The following is a 21,967-nucleotide window of genomic DNA, read 5'->3' as shown; positions in this document are numbered from 1 at the left end:
ACAGGCTGTTAATCTTTTGAAATGTACCACTTTTGTCAATACTGAAGTCACTGTCTCAGTACACCGAACTCTAAATTCCAGTCGAGGGATCATCCGCGACAGAGCCCGTTGTCTCGCGGAAATGACTGAGGAAGAAATACTGAAAGAACTTTCTGGGCAACATGTGACCTCAGTGAAACGTTTCATGAGAAAAGATGGAGATGTACTTATCCCAACAAATACTTATTTGTTAACTTTTTTCGCTGACTGCTATCCCCAAATCCATTAAGGCAGGCTATTTTAACATCGGAGTGGAGGTGTATGTCCCTCAATCCGCTCCGGTGTTACAATTGTCAGAAATTTGGACATGGTTCCAAATTCTGCAATCGTCCATCTCTATGCCATCGTTGTGGAGGGAACCATGAAAGCTCTGGTTGCAAAGCAGAACTGCACTGTGTTAATTGTAAGGGTCAACACGACGCATCTTCCAAATCTTGTCCTTCCTTGATATATGAAAAGGATGTTTTGACTGTAAAATGTCAAAACAATATTTCTTTTCAAGATGCTAAAAGGTTGTCGCTAGCCGGTTACCACCCTCAACACAAACCCATGCTGCTGCTGTTTCCGCACTTCCTCTACTAGATCAATTGAATGTCAAACTGACTTGACATGGGCGAAAACGGAACACCCTGAGCCTATTACCAAAGCCTCTAACACTCAGACGAATCATTCAAACAGTCAACAATGTGCCACTTCTCCAACGTCTCAGTCTACACCAGCTACTGCAACAACAACTCCAATACAAGTATCAAGCGAAGTGTCAAAACATCAAAAGAAAAAACAAAATAAGAAAATTAAAACTAAGATTGCCACTCCTACTGAAACGTCAGTGGATCTACACAACTTTTTTGACCCTCTCGAGATGGATTTTACTCCATCTTCAGAACGTATGAGTAGTAATCACTACTCTTCACGTTCACGTGAGCGATCACCTATAGACCCACCATGAGCCATTCCAGTCTTCTTCAATGGAACTGCAGAGGACTTAGACATAATTTCCATGAACTGCAGTTATTAACAACAGATATAAACCCATCAGCTATTTGTTTACAGGAAACGTACCTTAAAACATACCGATAATTGTGATGTAAGACGCTTTAATTCTTTTCATTCTTTTCTCCACCGGGTGCTAAGGCTACCGGGGTGCTTCTGTTCTGGTGCGATAGGGTGTTATTCACAGTCCTGTTCCCCTGACCACAAACCTCCAAGCTGTAGCAGTTCGTCTTACACTGCAAATTACGTTCACACTTTGTTCCTTATACCTTCCACCTTCTTCAAATATTCAGAAGCTTGAACTCCAAAATTGTGCGACCAGCTCCCTAAACCCTTTATCATCATGGTTGACCTAAATGGACATAATCCGTTATGGGGAAGTTCAAATATTAATCAAAAAGGAAAAGTGGTCGAAGATTTCATATCTGATAACGACCTTTGCATCTTTAATGATGACTCAAAACGTACTTACATCCTGGTACAGGTGCATATTCATCACTAGATCTGTCACTTGCAGATTCAACTTTGTTGAGTGAATTCACATGGTCAGTCCACGATGACATGTGGAAGTGACCACTTTCCAACTATTTTGAAACCTGTGTCCCCATCTGATGTTCCTCCGTCATCACGATGGAATTTTAAAAAGCTGACTGGCATTTATATGACACTCTTTGCACTAACAAATTGAAACCGGAGCTTTTCATGGACACCCCTGATCCTATAAAATGTTTCTCCGATGAACTAAATATAATTGCTGATGAATGTATTCCCAAGTCCTCTGCTGCTGCTCACATACGAAAACCATGGTTTGATGACAACTGCAAACAAGCAAGGAAGGCACGGAAAAAGCTGAACACTATTTCCGTCGCCATCCTATGGTCCATAATCTCAATAAATTTAAGATCTTAAATGCCAAAGCTAGGCGTACTTTTAAACAAAGTAAACGTCAATCCTGGAGAATTATGTATCAAACATCAATTCACGTACGCCCATGTCCAAGGTATGGAATATGGTACAAAAAATCAAAGGTAAAGGCTCTAAAACTGGCATCCGCCATCTTAAAATGGAAATCAATTATTAACAGATACTTCAGATATTGCAAATAAACTAGGTGAAACTTTGGCTAAGCTCTCTTCCTCCTCTAACTATGTACCCAAATTTCCAAAACTATCAACAGCAACAAGAAAAGAAACCTATTAATTTCAACAGGATAATGGGAAGACTATAATGAGTTATTTTCTATTCATGAGCTTCATAAAGCTCTTGACCAAGCTCACGATACAGCTGCAGGAGCTGATAACATACATTATCAACTCCTGAAGCACTTACCAGAATCCTGTTTAGAGACACTTTTACATATCTTTGATAATATTTGGACGTCCGGTGAATTTCCTTTCTTCATGGCGTGATGCAGTAATAGTTCCAATTCTAAAACCTGGACGTGATCATACTGATCCGTCAAATTATCGACCAATTTCACTCACTAGCTGCGTTTGCAAAACCATGGAACGCATGATCAATAATCGATTAGTTTGGTACTTGGAAACCAATAACCTATTAACTGATATACAATGTGGTTTCCGTAAAACAGAAGTACAATTGATCATTTAGTGCGTTTGGAATCTTTGTTAAAAATGCCATAATTAATAAACAACATGCAGTGTCGATCTTTTCGATCAAGAAAAAGCATACGATACTACATATGGAAATATGGTATTTTGAGAGATTTACATGATTTTGGATTACGGGGCCGTTTGCCTCAATTTATATCCAAGTTTTTTAAATGATAGACAATTTCAAGTCCGAGTGGGCTCAACCCTGTCTGACCATTATAATCAGGATCAGGGTGTCCCTCAAGGCAGTATTTTGTCTGTCACACTGTTTTTAGCATTAAGATAAACAGTTTATCCAAGGTTTTAAATGATTCCATTGATGGATCACTTTTTGTGGATGATTTTAATATTTCTTGTCATGTAAAAATATGCATACTATTGAACGGCAACTGCAGTTGTGTTTAAACAAGATAGATAAATGGTGTCTCGAAATGGCTTTAAATTTTCTAAATCCAAAACTACTTGTATACATTTCTGCCGTAAATACAAAACCGCATAAGGACCCGGAACTATTTCTAAATGGCACACCCATCAAAGTTATGAAAGAAGCCAAGTTCTTGGGTATTATTTTTGACTCACACTTAACGTTTCTACCACATATTAAAACACTTAAAACTAAATGCCTGGAAGGCACTTGACTTGTTGAAAGTCGTTTCCAATTCTAAGTGGGAGGGGACTGCTACCCTCCTACATCTATATCTCGATCACTGGTACGTTCCAAACTTGATTATGCTTCCATCGTTTATGGTGGAGCCTGCAAAAGCAACCTTAAACTACTTGATTCTGTCCACCATCAAGGCCTTAGACTTTGTCTTGGGTCTTTAGAACCTCTCCTATTGATAGTCTCTATGTTGAGGCTGATGAGCCATCCCTTACCCAACGTCGTATCAAACTATCTTTGCAGTATATAACAAAACTCTATTCTAACGAGTCTAATCCTGCATTTAACTGTGTCTTTAATGCCCTCTATGAGGATTTATACAACAAAAAACCTTCTCTTGTTCCGCCTCTTGGGCACAGAATTCAACCATTCCTTTCTGCTGCCGGCATTGAGCTGGAGAATATATCTCCTTCTCGTCTTCTTTCTTCTCCTCCTTGGCAATTGGTGAGGCCAGACGTTGACTTAACATTAACCACATTTAAAAAACCAGAAACTAATGATTTACAGTATAAACAGGAATTTAGTCAATTAAGAAATAAATATAATACCTATAAATCCTTATATACAGATGGATCCAAGGATGGTGGCGCGGTTGCTTGTGCCACTGTCATTGGGTCCAAAACAATATCTTCCCGACTACCCAATGACAGTTCAATTTTCACAGCAGAAGCAAACGCAATACTAACAGCTCTTAAATATATTAATAAACACCGTAAATATAAACAATATATCATCTTTTCAGATTCGCTTTCGTGTATTCAGGCTATAAAAATTCTTTCTTGCAAACATCCACTTTTATTAGAAATTATTGAATTGTATAATGAGCTTGCTACTGGCCAATGCGACATCGTCTTTTGTTGGTTACCCAGCCATGTTGGCATTTCTGGGAACACGATGGCTGATATTGCTGCTAAGGCAGCACTCAACAAATCTGTGACACCACTTCTTCTCCCATACTCTGATTACAAAGCTTGCATTAGATCTTACATCCGTGATCTGATGCAGAAGAAGTGGGACACTCAAGTAGGTATTAATAAACTACATGAAATAAAACCTTATATTGGTTACACTCACTTGGGTTGTCAGTCCAGATTTGAAGAGGTCATTATGCGACGATGTCGCATTGGCCATACAAGGTATACTCACAACTACTTGTTGAAAGGTGAAGATCCTCCGTTTTGTATCCCTTGTGATGAGAAAGTCACAGTCAAGCATCTCCTGTTTGACTGTGTCGAATTTTCCATCATAAGGGATAAATATTTTAATGTTAAAATTGTTAAGGATCTTTTTAACACTGTTAATGTTCATTTAATTCTTGGTTTTTTAAAAGAAATTGATTTGGTCACTGATTTTTGATTAATATGCTCTGTAAGTAGATGTATTTTAATGATTGGTAGTTTAGATTGTTAACTTAGATTGTTAGTGGCTGTGCCCTCAAAGGGGGTTGACGTAGCGTAAAATTATTGTCCTCCTGAGAGGGTACGTAAGTCCCAAAAGATTTCAAGTAAATTTCAGCCTACCAGGTTTTTAATCGTAGTATTTTTGTCATTTTAATGTATGGTTAAATCTCAGTATAAACGCCAATGGCTGAAGGGATGGTGTAAATCCAGCTAGGGTCCATGCAGGTAGCAAAAGTAATGTAAGCCCCCATGGGCCTTAGTATGGTGATCTACCTTCAGTTGTTGGCGATCTATAGCCCATTTGTACATTGTATTGTCTTCTTTAATTGGAATATTTTAGCTTTGTTCGCTAGTTTTATATCTTTATCTGTGGTAATCTAGTTATTTTACTGTCCTTCGTCGGCAGAATTTTATAATTTCACTTAAATTGTTGATATATTTATAACTTGCTTTAGTCACGATATGGCTGAAATATTGCCGATGTGACTTAAAATCTTAACTCACTCACTCACTCACTCACTACACACACAGAGAGAGACCGATGATAATTGAAGATATACACGGAGAACTAAAATCTATACTTTTTATAAACAGCTGAGGTCTGCAATAACAAGGGGTGCATAAACGCTGCTCTCCACATCTACATAAGCAGTATGATGAAGCATAATATACAGTGTACACAGTCTATTATAGCTATACGTTTGTTGTTGTAGCGGACCAATAAGGCATTACAATCCGACCTGTGCAGATCAGGGTTAGAATTGGTCTTCAGTAACCCATGCTTTTCGTAAGAGACGACTAACGGGATCGGATGGTCAGGCTCGTTGACTCGGTTAACACATGTCACCGAATCCCAGTTGAGTAGATCAATTCTCGTGCTGTTGATGACTGGATTGTCTGGTCCAAACTCCAGAAAGACTGCTGTTATATAACCGAATATTGCTGAGTGCGGCGTTAAACAACAAACAAACCAAACCAAGGCACCACAATCCCATGCACTAAATGAGGTTCTGCCAAGTTTGTGGAACGTTGTAAAGTGCCTTCTTTGAGAGATTGCTCTTTTGGAATGGGTTTCGATGCCAATCAGGATATGGGGGCAGGATCAACTAAATGATAAAAAGACATGAATTTACAATATGTTGAAAAGGAAATTAATGATTCAAATTTAAGTAACCATGGCACATCAAAAATAAATTCCGAAACTGTCCCACAATATTTCAACCAACAGCACTCCCGTTTCCTTTCCGGGCATCATTTCATCGAGGTTTTTCAATTAAAAGAACGTGGCAGGTCATGATGCATATTGCATTACTCGTGGCTGCTTAGACACGTCGTGCTGCTGCCAATCTGAAGGTCATATAAGGTGACCATAATGACTCTATTGCTGACAATAACAACCTTCATTAGTATTTAAAATACTGACACAAATATCGTCCGTAGCCTCTTACCATTCTGAATCACAACATTAAAACCATTACGGATACTGTCAAAGCATTTGCCGACATATAGTCCAAAAAGTGAGGACGGACCTGAATTATTTTCAGAGTGGTTTAAGACAGTGCGTGATGTCTTTGTGTGTTGATTGAACAGAATGAAAAAGAGGAAATCTAAATAAAACAAATAAAATGAATTGAAATTTTGTCCACGCTACCTGTCATATAAAATCTGGCTACCCTTTGTAATACTGTGTAGTTGTTCCCTCTGACATGGCATATAAGACATAGATATTATCATCACCAACAATAAATATTATGGTCAGCACCGTTACATTAATTGTTCAACAGATAAGCTTGGTACAGATGGCATATCAAATAATGTCTCATGTAAAGCAAGTGTGTTAATTGAGGATGAACTCTGCTTCAGGACTACCAACTTTTGACTTCACTCAAACGCACGATGATGTATAGATTTCTCTTTTGGATCATAATCTCCATAGGCAGAAATAGAAATAGAAATCCAGATATTATAAGAGATATATTTCTGGGATCAACAGATGTACCACCAAATCCATGTCTCAAATGATTGCCCACAATTCTTCACGCGATCAAGGAAGTACCTTTCGGATACTCACAGAACATTACATAGGATCAAGTGGAATTCTCTCAAAACATTTGCTTTTTTCTAATATTACTATCCCACGTAACAAACTTGTGAAAAAACGTGATGATCAGTAATATATATTTAAATAACTATCTTCAGAGGCTCGGATCAATTCAAAAAATTGAAAATGTTGGACATCTTCGATGATAATGTGTAAGGTGTTTAGAAGTCGGCAGCAGTTTTTGTTTATCTGTTTCTGTACAGATAGAAATCGGAATTTCCACTTGCATTGGCAAAAACAATCCAAGATATGTCGATATATCTGATAACGTTTAATAAACATTAAGCAGCGAATTACCAGCACTGATTTATCCATCCGAACACTAAATAATAGAAACCAGTGAAGCAGCCTCATCTGGTTCATACTTTAAGTCCATGACAAGATTTTCAGAGTTGCAAAACACTCTTCATAAGACGATATGGCAAGCCGGATGTCTTGAGCTTTCCGATTGTCAACCTTTATGGCGAACAATATTCCTGTAGCAACTTTTTAGGATATTTATTTAAGACCTTGTAAGATATAATCGAGTTTTCTATATTTACCAACATTTCAAAAGCGTCACGGGATTCATGTTCAGAGATTGTTTGATGCCGATAACAACATTCTAGGATTTAGCTTTACAGAAGTTTTGGTGAGTGAGTGAGTTTAGTTTAGTTTATTTGACAAGAAATATTTGTGAAAGGATGTATAATTGCAACCACTCCTGTGTAACATTTGATACCCCCAAAATTGATAGAAACTTCGAGACACTATGGCCATGGTAGACTGCACGGATGTATATATACTTTATTTCCTCCATTGTCATGAAGAGCAGTACACAAAATGAACAACAAAAGACAAAACAGTCAGTCAGTCATAAGACTGGGATATACAAGGATATTGCAGAAATATATTTCAGTATATACTTGATACTGATATAATGACTAGTTGGAGTCTGGACATATATATGGTCAACATTTGTGAACGAATTGAGAAAGTTTTAGGATTACTTGAATCCAAATCTGAAAGTCCAAATGATTAAGTTCTTTATGTTCACCAGTTAGTATAAAATTCATGATCTTTTCATCATTCTGGTCACAGAATGTAACAAAATCATGGACTGATAGCATTGATACAAGTGCCTCAAAGACGCTATTTCTGTCTTCATTGAGTGTTGCACAGAATACATGTTTCGCGCAGTTTTGTACATACTTGTCACATAGGGCACACTGTCTCGCGAAGATTTCCATGCTAGCTATTTTCACAACAGATGCTAGTTTTACTTGGAGTTGAGTTGAGTTGAGTTGAAATTGGGTTTTACGTCATGCTTGAGAATATTTCGCTCATATGACGACATGCATGCGTGTGTATGTGTATGTGCGGCTGCTTGTACTAGCCAAGACTTAAGCTGGTGTTATAGTGCTAGCCCACTGAGATACCATGCCGCAGTGAAGCATGAATACCCCACTCAGACACATTATACTGACTCCGAGCCGACCAGTCCTTGTTGTACCCATTAATACCGAGCGCCAGGCAGGGACCAACAAGTCCCATATTTTAACGTCTTTTGGTATGACGCGGTCGGGGATCGAACCCGCGACCTTCCGATCCCCGGGCGGACGCTCTAACCACTACACCACGGAGGCGGTCAATTTTACTTGGAACTGGTGATGAACATAGGTTATTTTCCTATTGTAGTCAGAGTAGATTGATACATATAGTTTTCGTAGGATGAAAGTTTCTGTGTTACTGTCAATCTCCAACGGGTTTTCTCTATGAATTCTCCACACGTCACATAGGTTTTCATCACTTTGTTTAGGTTGTACTTGTGGATAATGTCAAACAGTTCTAAGACAAAGTCATTTGGTTAGTCCTTAATCCTGCAAGATATTGACCAAGTTTCTTTGATATGAATTTTACTTTTTGTCTACACATTCGTCCAGCAAACAACAGTTTACATTTATCGATGTAAGTCCTCATTGACCATGGTCCAAGAGTACCTATGGTAGTAGCACTCGGTGACCTCGGGAAACCCTGTACTAGTCTAGCAAAAGCTCTTTGAACTCGTTCAAGATGAATGTAGTCTGACTTCGAGAGGTTGAGAAAAAGTTCACTTCCATATAGGGCACTTGGGAATATAACACGTTTCCGTATTTTAGTGTTTACAATGGGATTAAGTCCATTTAGGTGAAGGCGAGACGTGCATAGAGAGTTCATGGCTCAGGAAGTTTTTACAGGCTGATTTAGCTCGACAGGTGGAACTTCCATTTGATGTGAACAATACTCCTGCATATTTTGTTTCTTGTACTTGTTTAATAATGCTTTGTCCAAGTTTGAATGTTGGGTTTAAGTGTCTGCTTTGCTTCCTGCTGAATATTATGGAACAGCCTTTGTTGGGATTATAAACGAGGCGCAATTTTTGGGCATATTCGTAGAGTGATTCAATTAGAGATTGCATACCGTGACTGGTAGTGCTTACGAGAATCGTGTCATCAGCTAATAGAAGTCCAGGTATATTCATTTGGCCATGATTATAACATACGTAGTAGTCCGCAATTCTTTCATGAGGTCATCAATAAAAACCAGAAAAAGCCATGCAGACAAAACTCTACCTTGTCCTACACCACTTGAGATATGGAATAAACCTGACGAACAGCCTTGAAACACAACACATGCTTGTGCTGTACTGTACGAGTGACGGATAAGTCGCCAGCACTTTGATTTTATGCCAAGGTCAAATAGTGTGCGAAACAAGCCATGTTGCCATATTCGGTCGAAAGCTGTTTCACTTCTGAAGCTCAGTGTAGCATTGGAACTTGTTTTTCCCTTGAGTCGTCTAATAGTTTTGTAGAATTTAGCCAATATCTAAGTCGGGGCTCATTTCTATATCTTTTAAAATGTGTTCTTTGTATTGATTGTCGCTTTCTCCGTCGAAATGTTCGTTTTCACGACTTGTATTCAGTATAACTATGCGACTTTGGATCATATGGCCTCCCGTCTAATTTCCACTGGCGACGACAATGTCTCATATGATGGTGATCAACATGTAGGCTATCGCTTTTCCAGTATGGTTTTAGGTAGGATCTGTATATTCCACGTGGAATGTACTTTTGTGAGGCCAGTAGCATGCTTTGTACAACCATTGTATCATATTTTTCTATATATTCTTCATCTGTTCCAGTTTTTCCACTGTCTTCAAAATCATGTTCAAAGTCGAGAGTTTTATCTAGTTCCTGTTTGTACATTTTGATGTCATCCTCAGTCGCTTTAGACCATTTGACATTTGTTTTCCTTTCGCTCATATTTGGAAAGCTGAGTCTATTTTGGAGAATATGAATATTGCTCTGGATTGGATAGTGGTCTGATATTTCAAATGTAACGTTCCGATCAGTTCTATGATCCTCCATACAGCCTCGCATATATCTTGGTATAAGTATATAGTCAATTGTAGATTTTATTGAGTTGTCTTGTGATCTGTATGTACAATTTAGGGGGTCTGGTGAAATAGCCGATGTTGGGACAAGTTGCCTTTCTTGGATCAGTTTCTGGTTTTCTTTTGTCTAGATGAATGTATGTCAACATTTAGGTCTCCAGCGATTATACATGCTCCGTCCACAGAATACTGATCGTAAAGTTCGCACACATTGTCAAGTGATATAGTATATTGTACTTATGTTCAAAATAAACATAGCAGAACACTCTCACAGAGAAAGTGAGTGAGTGGGTGATTTAATATTTATCGTCACATTGGCAATAATTCAGCCATATCGTGACGAGAACAATTTATTATCATATTAAAGATCAATAAAATTAGAAAATAAAAAGAACTGTTGACGATAAATTGTAACACTACTAGTGTATCACAGATATAGATGTAAAGCTAGCATATAACTTAAAACTTATACCATAATGCAAGACAACAGAATATAAAAACGGGCTATCCATCACCAGCAACTGAAGGTAGATCACCATACTAGAGACCATGGGGACTTATAGTACATTTGCTACCTGCATGGACCCGAGCCAGATTTACATCATCCCTTCAGCCGTTGGTGATTGTAGTCAAATTTAGCCATAAATTAAAATCACCAAAGTACTGCGTTTTAAAATATTAGGTAAGCTTCATTTACCGTGAATGGTTTGGGACTTACGTACCCCAGCACAGATAGAGGGGGAAGGGGTAACCTTGTGGTTACATCGGTCGACGCCAAAATCTGGTGCCCCTAGTCATTAGTGTCTGAAATATTGCTAAAAGTGTAGCATTCTCACACACACATATGCACACACCTGTAATACCTCACAACGTCAGTGATTTGTCCGCCGGAGCTCTCAGGTATGGATCCAAATGAAACCATTTAGTATACAATCCCTTAACGTCTACATTTTGGCAAAAAAGACAATCCCTGCAGATAATTTGTTCAACACATCATAATGATAATACGTTTACAATTTGGTTTTTTGTATGTTTGTTAAGGCTGTAATATTCAAGCATGCAATACAGTATTGACGGCGGTATGTAAGTAATGGAGCCAGACAATCCAGTAATCAACCTTGTTGACGCACAGCGTTCCCAACATCAAACTGTTTTCAACCAATGTGTGCTTTATATCATTACCATCCAAATACTTATGTTCAATGCATATATCTGAATGTATAAAGCACTGACAAGTTCGTGCAATGGCCAGTTTCACATTGAGGGGAAGCTTTTAGCACACAAATAAAATCTGTTTTATCTTTAGATGGCGACAACGGTTCGGACGTACAATTTGAAATCTCATCAAAGGAGATACATTAAGCAAAAGTATTTTTGGACAAATTACATCTGACAAAACTATGCTTCCATTTGAAATGCAATTTGGATTAAGTACCAAAATCACAAACAGAAATTGCAAAATCTTGTTTTGCAATTATACATTTGATAGGGGTCGTTTTCTCTGTAATCTTCATTATCCGTTACAGAGTGTGGCCTGGTCGTTCCAAGTCTTTGGTGAGAAAAGGATTTAGTGAACGTCATAGAAATTACAAAGTAGGTGCTCTGGCGTCTCTGCATGTATTATTTGAGTTAAAGTCATCATTTTTTGCTTTACGTCCACTTCAGTGGCGTCCAATTTCGTGGGGCAGGTGGGTGTGATGATTAAAAAGAATTAGGAAAACATCTCCTTTTAAACTAATACAGACAACGTTATTGTTGGGATTAGATATGACATTAATACGTTTAACCAGAAGGGACAAACAGTGAGCAGTTATGAAAATTGGCGTGAGCCTCTACAAACTAAAGGTATCTGTGGGAGAGGGAATATATATACAGGCTAATATTAAAATGTTTGTCATTTACATTTTAAAATAGGGTTTGAAAAGCTTGACCCTAGATTGAAGGCCGGGCTTGAGGGAGGGGTTTGTCGAGGTGAGGCAACAATATGGCGGAGGTATGTGTGGCGATGAAAATGAAGGCTGATGTGTGGTAAAATGAATCTGCTGGAACATACATTTTCCCATATTATCGAAACATAGTATTCTTCTTTTGAAGAGGAGAATACATTTTGAAGTGTCGATGGTGGTGGGTTGGTTTGAAGCAGACCTGTGTTTCTTCTTTCCTTTGTTTGGTGTGTGAGGATCGTGTTTTGGTAGACTTTATATATATTTGTCTGGGATAGCTTGTAGCCGTTGTATACCCCATGGGGACTGTGCTTGCCGGGGTGTGGCAAAGGGACTGGCCCTTAGCAGTTTGTTGATTGTGATGCTTTAGGAGATAGTGCTCGAGGGAAATGGATGAGCTAAAGTCGAGGACCATGAATAAAAAACGAATGAATGTGAACGAGAAATGGTCATGATAAATGGAATTCATAAACTATATGACTGAGTCTGACTGAGTTTAGTTTTACGCCGCTTTTTTTAGCAATATTCCAGCAATATCACGGCGGGGGACACCAGAAATGGGCTTCACACATTGTGCCCATGTGGGAAATCGAACCCGGGTCTTCGGCTTGACGAGCCAACGCTTTAACCACTAGGCTACCCCCCCCCCCCGCCATAAACTATATGAACATCATGAACTGCTTTTTGATTCACTCTCCGTTTTTATTCAATGGATATGAAGATGTTAATATCTCACATCTCATGAGTGGATTACATCAGGAACATGAAGAAAGATACGAATCTATACAAATCGTAAATTTGCAGTTCAAAACTTATTTTTTTACTGTATGTGTAAATCAGCTTTACATGGAAAATAATGCGAATTTACAGGGAATTTCCTCGGTCTTGCACATTGTCCCCTCTGAGCTCCACGTGTAAATAAGAATATGCCGGTTTGTACTGAGTGAGTGAATTTGGTTTTACCCCGCTTTAAGCAAAATTCTACTCTCTAGACTAGAAATGGAGTTGACAAGGAGGCCAAGTTCTTGAGTCTAATTTTCGACTCCCATTTAACTTTTCTTCCGCATTTTAAATGTCTAAATAATAAATGCACTGGATTTGTTACAAGTTGATGACTGGTCCGTTTAAAACTGGATTATGGCTCCATCGTATACCTAAAACTATTAACTATATTAGGTTCTGTCCACCATCAATGTCTAAGACTATGTGTTGGATCCTTTCGAACTTCTCCTATTGACAGTCTCTGTGTCGAGGCCGATGAGCCATCCCTTACACAACGGCGTATCAAATTACCTTTACAATACAATGCCAAATTATATTCTAACGAGTCTAACCCTGCTTATAACTGTCTTTTCAATCCCCTCTATGAGGATTTGTACAATAAGAAATCTTTGCTTGTTCCGCCTCTTGGGCTAAGAATAAAACCATTCATGTCTGCTGCTGGCAATGAGCTGCACAATATATATCTTTCTTCTCCTCCTTGGCAGTTAGTGATGCCACAAGTTGACCAAACACTGACAACGTTTAAACAAACAGAAACTAATGAATTACAATATAAACAAGAATATAATCAATTAAAAAAGTAAATATAATACATACAAATCCTTATTTACAGACGGATCTAAGCACGGTGCCGTAACAGCTTGTGCCACTGTCATTGGATCCAGAACAGTATCTCCTCGATTACCAGATTACAGCTCAATTTTCACAGCCGAAGCAAATGGTATATTAATGGCCTTAACATATACTAAAACACATCCTACATACAAGCAATATATCATATTTTCAGATTCTTTTTCGTGCCTTCAGGCCATTAAAAACTTATCTTGTAAACATCCACTTCTAATTGAAATTGTTGAATTATATAATGGTCTTGCAACTGGTCAATACGACATCGTCCTCTGTTGGTTGCCCAGCCATGTTGGAATTTATTGTAACATGATGGCCCATTTTGCTGCTAAGGCAGCACTCAACAAATCTGTGACACCACTTCTGATTCCATACACTGATTACAAAGCTGTCAATAGAACTTATATCCGTGATCTAATGCAGGAGAAGTTGGACGCCCATGCAGGTATTAATAAATTACATGCAATAAAACTCTATATTGGTTACATCTACTTGGGTTGTCAGTACAGATTTGAAGAGGTCACCATGCGACGATGTCGCAATTGTCATACAAGGCATACTCATGAATATTTGTTAAAAGGCGAAGTTCCTTCACTTTGCATCCCTTGTGATGAAAGAATCACGGTCAAGCATGTCCTGCTTGACTGTATTGATTTTTCCACCTCAAGGGATAAATATTTCAGTGTCAAAACATTGAAGGATCTTATATATAATGTGAATTAGCATTTAATTATTGATTTTTAAAAAGAAATAGAATTACTGATTGATTGATATGTTTTGTATATAGATCTATATTTTATTATGGGTAGTGTAAATTCTCAACTTCGATTGTTAGTAGCTGTATCCTCACAGGGGTTGAAGTATTGTAGATTTATTGTCCTCCTTAGAGGGTACGTAAGTCCCAAAACATTTAAGGTAAATTCATACTTACCAGATTTTTTAAAATTAGTATTTTTGTAATTTTAAATTATGCCTAGATTTGACTACAATGGCCAGTGGCTGAAGGGATGGTATAAATCCAGCTCGGGTCCATGTAGGTAGCAAAGGCACTGTAAGTGCCCGTGGCCTCTAGTATAGTGATCTACCTTCAGTTGCTGGCGATCTATTTTTATGTTGTAAAGTCCTAAATAGCATATAATTGTAAGTTACATGCTAGTTTTAAATCTCTAACTGTGATAACCTAGTTGTTTTGCTTTGTCGACAGATTTTATGAAATAACATTATAAAGGATTTACGGTTTTAGTCACGATATGACTGAAATATTGCCAAAGTGACTTTAAATTTTAACTCACTCACTCTAGAAATGGGCTTCACACATTGTACCCATGTGGGTAATCGAACCCGGGTCTCAGAGTTCGTCTGATGTTTTGATAATGATCAGTGTTTCATTGAGAATTATATGTTTAGTAAGATTGCAATTCATCGGTCCGATTTTGAGCCAAACGGACTATAGGCTACCCCAGCCGGTTTTTACTGCTGAATACGATATGGAAAAAGGCATGTCAACCATTTTCGCCTGGGTGTTTGAATAAAACAAATGAATGGCGTCAGATTGTTTCCGTCACTCAATGCGTCATAAACTGATGTGCAAAGGAAAGTACACAGGTTGTGTTTCTTCCAATAAGATAACAATAACAAAACCTTTTGATAAAATGGAAAATGTATGTTGAAGCACACGTCAATACACGTGTTTTATCAGCAAAATGACATTGTAACAATAAACAGCGATGTAGTGATGACCACTGCAGACGGTTCCTTCGATGCTGGAAGGTCAAGGCCATTCCACGCAGCGGTCGGTAGGCCCATACATGCCAGCAGGACGACGTCAACCTGTCACTGTGAATCGGCTTACGCGATGACCCAATGATGTGGCTGCTGATGACGTCACCGTCAACATCCAGTTGCTTAGGTGAATATCCCGCAGATAGCGATCCTCTTGGGGTGTTGTGACTGTGGAACGTCCACTTCTGGGTTGATCACACGTCTGGCCTGTCGTACTGAAACGGTTCAACAACCGAATTATGGTTTGTCTTGTGCAACCCGATGTCCTTGCAATATCGCTGTTGAAAGCACCCATTTGTGTCATCCTTTGGCCCGTGCACGTTGCGCCGACCTCAATCTTGGCAGTTCCTCATGAGATTTCTGTCAAGTGATTGTTCAGTCTTCACGACAAACAGGTTTTATACTCTCTGTCAGAAAAGTGCTGGTGCATGGGACAATAATCACATTTTGCAAAAATTCGTGCAAAACACGTACAAATGTTTTTGGTTGCATTTTGGCAAATGAAACATGATGGTTGCGTTCTATACAATCAATGTTTTTCAATAATTTTATTAGTTAGAACGCATATTTGGGATTGCAACAACAATTACACCTGTGTACTTTCTTTTGCACGTCAGTTTATTTGCCAAAAACTGAAAATGAAGTGTCCATGGCATTAATTTGCATTTTCCATATTCCTCTAGACACATATCCGCCTTGCATTTAGTCATTGTTTCACACAATATTTAGCACATTCATCCTTGGCTAATAGTTTGCGGGGATAATCATATGACGTTCACAGCAGCAGAAAGACAAGGTAGCATGTGTGTATAATCAGTGGTAGAATTTTTTGTCAGTGTATTTTCGTAAATAGTTTGCAAACGTGCAGATGTCCATATCAGCATTTAATGTTGACACACACTTTTCTTTCAGTAAACTCTCCATTTATGAAGGAGGCGAGGTAGCCTAATGGTTAAACCGTTCGCTCGTCGGGTACGATTCCCCATATGGGTATAATGAATGAAGCCAATTCATGATGTCCACATGTTAGTGATGGAATATTGCTACAAGCACTCACTCCATATGGAACACATGACAAATGAGGCAGTTAACGATACCCCCCGAGGAATGGTTTATTGATAGTTTGTCATTTGTAACATCTTGCATTGGTGTCATTTTGACCGATAGTAGATGTTGTCAAGAAGCAATGTAGCATGGTACTGGCAACAGCAATCTGTTCAGGTCCGATTTTCTGCACGCAACTGTTTCAGGCTGTACAAGGTTTAGAGTCTCCTGCGTGAATTTACTGCCTTTCTGCGAAAAGCGTCGTAAAACGTCACCAATCGATGTCGTATGTGTAGAATGAATCGAGATGTTATTTGAATGACCGCCCCTGCATTGTGTTGCTGTAGTTCTTTACATATACCTGCTGCATGACTGACCAAAAGGTGAAAGGTTCTGGCACAAGCTATCTGGATTAGTGGCCAACATTCAAAGCGAGTCATGGGTCGTGTTCTCTGTATTCAGTGTAGTGAGTGAGTTAAAATTTATAGTCATATCGGCAATATTTCAGCCATATCGTGACTAAAACAGTTAATATGTTAACAATAAATAATATAAAATATGTCGACAAAGGACAGTAAAATAGCTCGAAGATCAAAAATTGAGGTATTAAAACTAGCATTTAACTTAAAAATATGACTATTAGGGACAATACAATATAAAAATGGGCTATAGATCGCCAACAACTGAAGGTAGATCACCATACTAGGTACCATGGGAACTTACAGTACATTTGCTACCTGCATGGACCATGGCTGGATTTACACCATCCCTTCAGCCGCTGGTGATTGTAGGAAAATTTAGCCATGATTTAAAGTTACAAAGATACTACGTTTTAAAAAACCTGGTAAATTTAAATTTCTTTTTGAATGTTTCAGGACTTACGTACCCTCTCAGGAGGACAATAATTTTACAATACTTTAACCCCCCTTGAGGATACAGCCACTAACAATCTAAGTTACTAATCTAAAGTACCAATCGTTAAAATGCATCTATCTACAAAACATATTAATCAGAATGCATCAATTAAATCAATTACTTTAAAACCAATGATTAAATGAAAATTAACATTTGTGAAAAGATCCTGAACAGTTTTTACATTGAAATATTCATCCATTATGATGGAAAACTGTATTCGTTGTAGCTTGTGGTATTGTGAGTCTTAATCCTTAGGTGATTTAATGATTTAGTAAACTCATTTCAAATGAAGTTGCTGGGGATCTATAGCCCGTTTTTTGTATAATGTATATTGTATAATGATATCTTTTATATAATAACATGCTAGTTTTGCCTTACTACGTGTGATACTCCAGTCGTTTTACTGTCCATCGCAGACAGGTTGTAAGCTTTAAAATGTATTTATCATCCAAAACCGTGTTCCACAGGAGATATCACTTGTGTGAGATCAAACGATATCTCCTAGGAGATATCGTTTTGACAGTAGATTTTTGTACAATGCCCTGACAATGCTATGACGTCATGTACTTGATGACGTCACAATGCCATGACATCGCTGCACTGCAAATCAAATGGCAGTATCGTGTTCAGAGATGTACATTTTTCATTGAAAATTAATGAAGAGTGATTTTGGATGATAAATATAATCTCACCCTCGTATCTTCTGATATCAAATCTATCAACACTCGTTGATAAAAGTTAAAATATCCTCGGCAAGCCGATAATTGATATCAGAAGACACTGAGGTGAGATTCTCTATTTATCTTTAATCTATATATTGCTCTCGTCACGATATCTTCAGTTGCTGGTAATCTCCAGCCAGTTTTTATACTGTGTTGCCCATAATAGAGGTTTAATTATGAAGCTCCATGCTTGTTTTAATTGTCTATCTGTGATTATCTAGTCAGTTTGCCTTTGTCAACAGATGTTGTAACATAACTTGATCTATTATCAATCAATGAACTGTTGGAGTCACGATATGGCTGAAATATTGACTATGTGACTATAATGTCAACTCACTCACTCATTCCAAATGACAAACCAAAGTGCCTGAGAAAGCACTTTGTCTATGGAATCATCATATTGTTTGAAACCAAAATGGTAACAAGAAATATATTTTTCTTCTTGGTAAAGAGATGGATTTTCGTTAACCTAAGTGTGGTAAAGAAACACATATTCTGTCATTGTATGCCGTGGGTTACCGCTGCGAGCGGACATATGGACAGATTGGAAAAGAGCGCACGCAGTAAATTCTGACATCGTTGATAGTACCAATGCAAATGAATTTCCAGTTTGAAGGAATGGTCAATACAGATTTCACAAGTGCGAGGAACGAGCATATATATCTGCCCCTTGTGCTTACAGCGTATCTGCTATTTATGACAGAGGACAATATTTACAAAGCTGGAGACAAGTATTTAACTAATGCATGTATATTTGCAATTCCCAACCGCTGTGTTCTACGTCCATTATGAAGCATCTGCAGACATGCTTGACAACCACAAGTTCTTGTAACCAGTGTACATGTGGATATCCTGGACTGAAATACAACGCTCCTGGAGTGAGTGAGTTATTATTTAACGTCACATCGGCAATATTGCAGCCATATCGTGATGAGAACATATTTGATTTTGAAGTGGAATATATGTATATTATAAACACCTGTCGACGAAGGACAGTAAAACAACTAGAATATCACAATTAGAATTAAAACTATCGTGGAAAGTTTAAAACAAATAGCACTATTGGGACAATACAATATAAAAACAGGCTAGAGATCGCCAACAATACAACGCTCCTGGAAAACATGTCACCATTCTGGTATTCATGGTTGAAGGCGGCAATCCTCTGTTACAGTTTTAAATGTATATTTATAAGTCTCTACCCATGGAGTGAGTGAGCGAGTGAGACGCAAAAGTCTTTTTGAATGACAATCGGGCAAGCGAATGAGTGGGTAAAGATGATTTTACGCCGCTTTTAGAAATAATCCAGTAATACCACGGTAGGGGACACCTGAAATGGGCTTCACACATTGTATCCATGTGGGGATTCTAACCCGGGTCTTTAATAAACATGTGCTAAGTCTTGTCAACTGTTCACCTGAAATAATTCGGGAACGTATATATGTCAAAATAGGGAATTGCATCGGACATAATTTTTGTCGCTGATGCATCAGATTTTTAAATTTTGCATCTGCTTTCATTGTTGACAAATTGTCCTGAACCTCTGAATATAGATATGTAGGCATATGTTGGTCACCACATTTCTTTACAAACGCCTTCTGAAGAAGCATACATATTATGGAATAACGCAGTGTCCTATTATGAATTGAAGGAATGGACTTGTTTGTGTAATCTCTAACTTGTGATAGACATACAGGACAGTTCACATCATAATACATATACATGTACATCTATACCAAACATGAAAGATAGGGACCGTTTATGGGATGGTTTTTAAACTATGTTTTTCTCCACGAATGTTTAATGATATAACCCTTTTATGTACATGCAACGTATTACATAAAAGTGTTCTGTGTGCTTTGCGTTTACATAATAAGGTAATATAAGTTGCTTAGTAATTCCAGTGCACGTTCAATTTAATCAACACATTTTATCTGTAAATACTTTTCTCTTGTTTCTTTGTAATATATTTCGGCCTGTTTTAGAAACATTGAAGATACTTTGGCCAGTTACAGCAATACATACATACTCAGCATATTCTTAAAAGTTTGTAACCAGCGTTGGACATCAAAGCAGCAGTCTAGATGTTCCGCATATTTTCGGGATGAGGGTAGCAAATAGAAACGATGACATACAATGAACCCAGCTGAACGTCAAAGTGAGTTTTCATATTGGAACTGACTTATCTATTGGATTTATGTGAGTACGCGGAGGGTACTTGTAGGTAGAACATAACGTGCTTATACAACATAAAGTGCTTATCCTTCCCTCAAAAATTCCTGCGTTGACATTTTGACCTTCCCATATCTCGCAGTGTGTGTCTGTGTCCATAGAAACCATCTACAGAGAATTAAACAAGTGACTTGAAAATGGCTTGATCCATGTTAATCCGGTAATGGAAAAGAGAAATAACTAAATTGGGTCACTGTCTCTCTCTGTCTCTTCTTGAGACCGCCTCTGTGGTGTAGTGGTTAGAGCGTCTGACCGGAGAGCGGAAGGTCGCGGGTTCGATCCCCGACCGCGTCATACCAAAAGACGTTACAATATGGTTCTTGTTGGTCCCTGCCTGGAGCTCGGCATTAATGGGTACAACAAGGACTTGTCGGCTCGGAGTCAGTATAATGTGTCTGAGTGGGGTATTCCTGCTTCACTGCGGCATGGTATCTCAGTGGGCTAGCACTATAAAACCAGCTTAAGTCTGGGTTAGTACAAGCAGCCGCACATACACACGCATGCACGTCGTCATATGAGCGAAATATTCTCAAGCACGACGTAAATCCCAATTTCAACACAACTTAACTCTCTCTTCTTGACGACCCCTTGTACTATCAGGGCCCACACAGGAATACTTCAGGCTTCCAGGTGTCAGTATCCCATGGACATACCTCTATATACAACATGTGAATGGGAAAGTGAGTCGATCTACAAAATTGCAATGCTTCTCAGTTTAAATAATTTGGAATCAAATCTGTCACGCTGCGAAAACGTCACAACAACCTGTATAAATAAAAGTAGCATGATCGTAAGCAACTAAGAACATTAATGGATTAATGACACCGAAACGATACAATAGAATAATAGTACCTTAAATCATTTTCGCTAATTCAGTTTCACGCACATGGATTTGAAAGGAAACAAGTAGCGAAGGAAAATGATTAGATGCATTAAGTCATAAAGTCTTATATACTTCCCTTTCAAATTAATTCTTATTAAAGCGTCCAAAATGGCGACGCAGCTGCTGAGGTGGCCCTTGACAAATCGTTATCACCACAGTTTATCCCGAAGAGTGCTATCAAACCAACTATCATACGTTATTCGATTTACGCAGGTGGGAGTCTTTACGCAAATAACAAGAAAAGGTGGGAATCAATGGTGGGTATCATGTGAGTGAGTGAGTTATTATTTAACGTCACATCGGCAATATTTCACATATCGTGACGAGAAGGTTTTATATAAATAATAAATTAAAGGGAATCAGTCATCGAAGGACTGTAAAAATAACTACAGTATCACAGATGGAGTCTAAAACTAGCATGAACATGTAAAACTATTTTATTTACGAAGACAATACAATATAACAACGGGCTATAGATCGCCAACAACTGAGGTAGATCACCATACTAGGAACCATGGGGACTTACATTACTTTTGCTACCTACATGGACCCTAGTTGGATTTACACCATCCCTTCAGCCATTGGCGACAGAAGAGAA

This window comes from Haliotis rubra, unplaced genomic scaffold, assembly GCF_003918875.1.
Source record: "Haliotis rubra isolate DU_JTF1 unplaced genomic scaffold, ASM391887v1 Scf969, whole genome shotgun sequence".
NCBI classification, from domain to species: Eukaryota; Metazoa; Mollusca; class Gastropoda; order Lepetellida; family Haliotidae; genus Haliotis; species Haliotis rubra.
Note: the sequence above shows the minus strand (reverse complement) of the source record.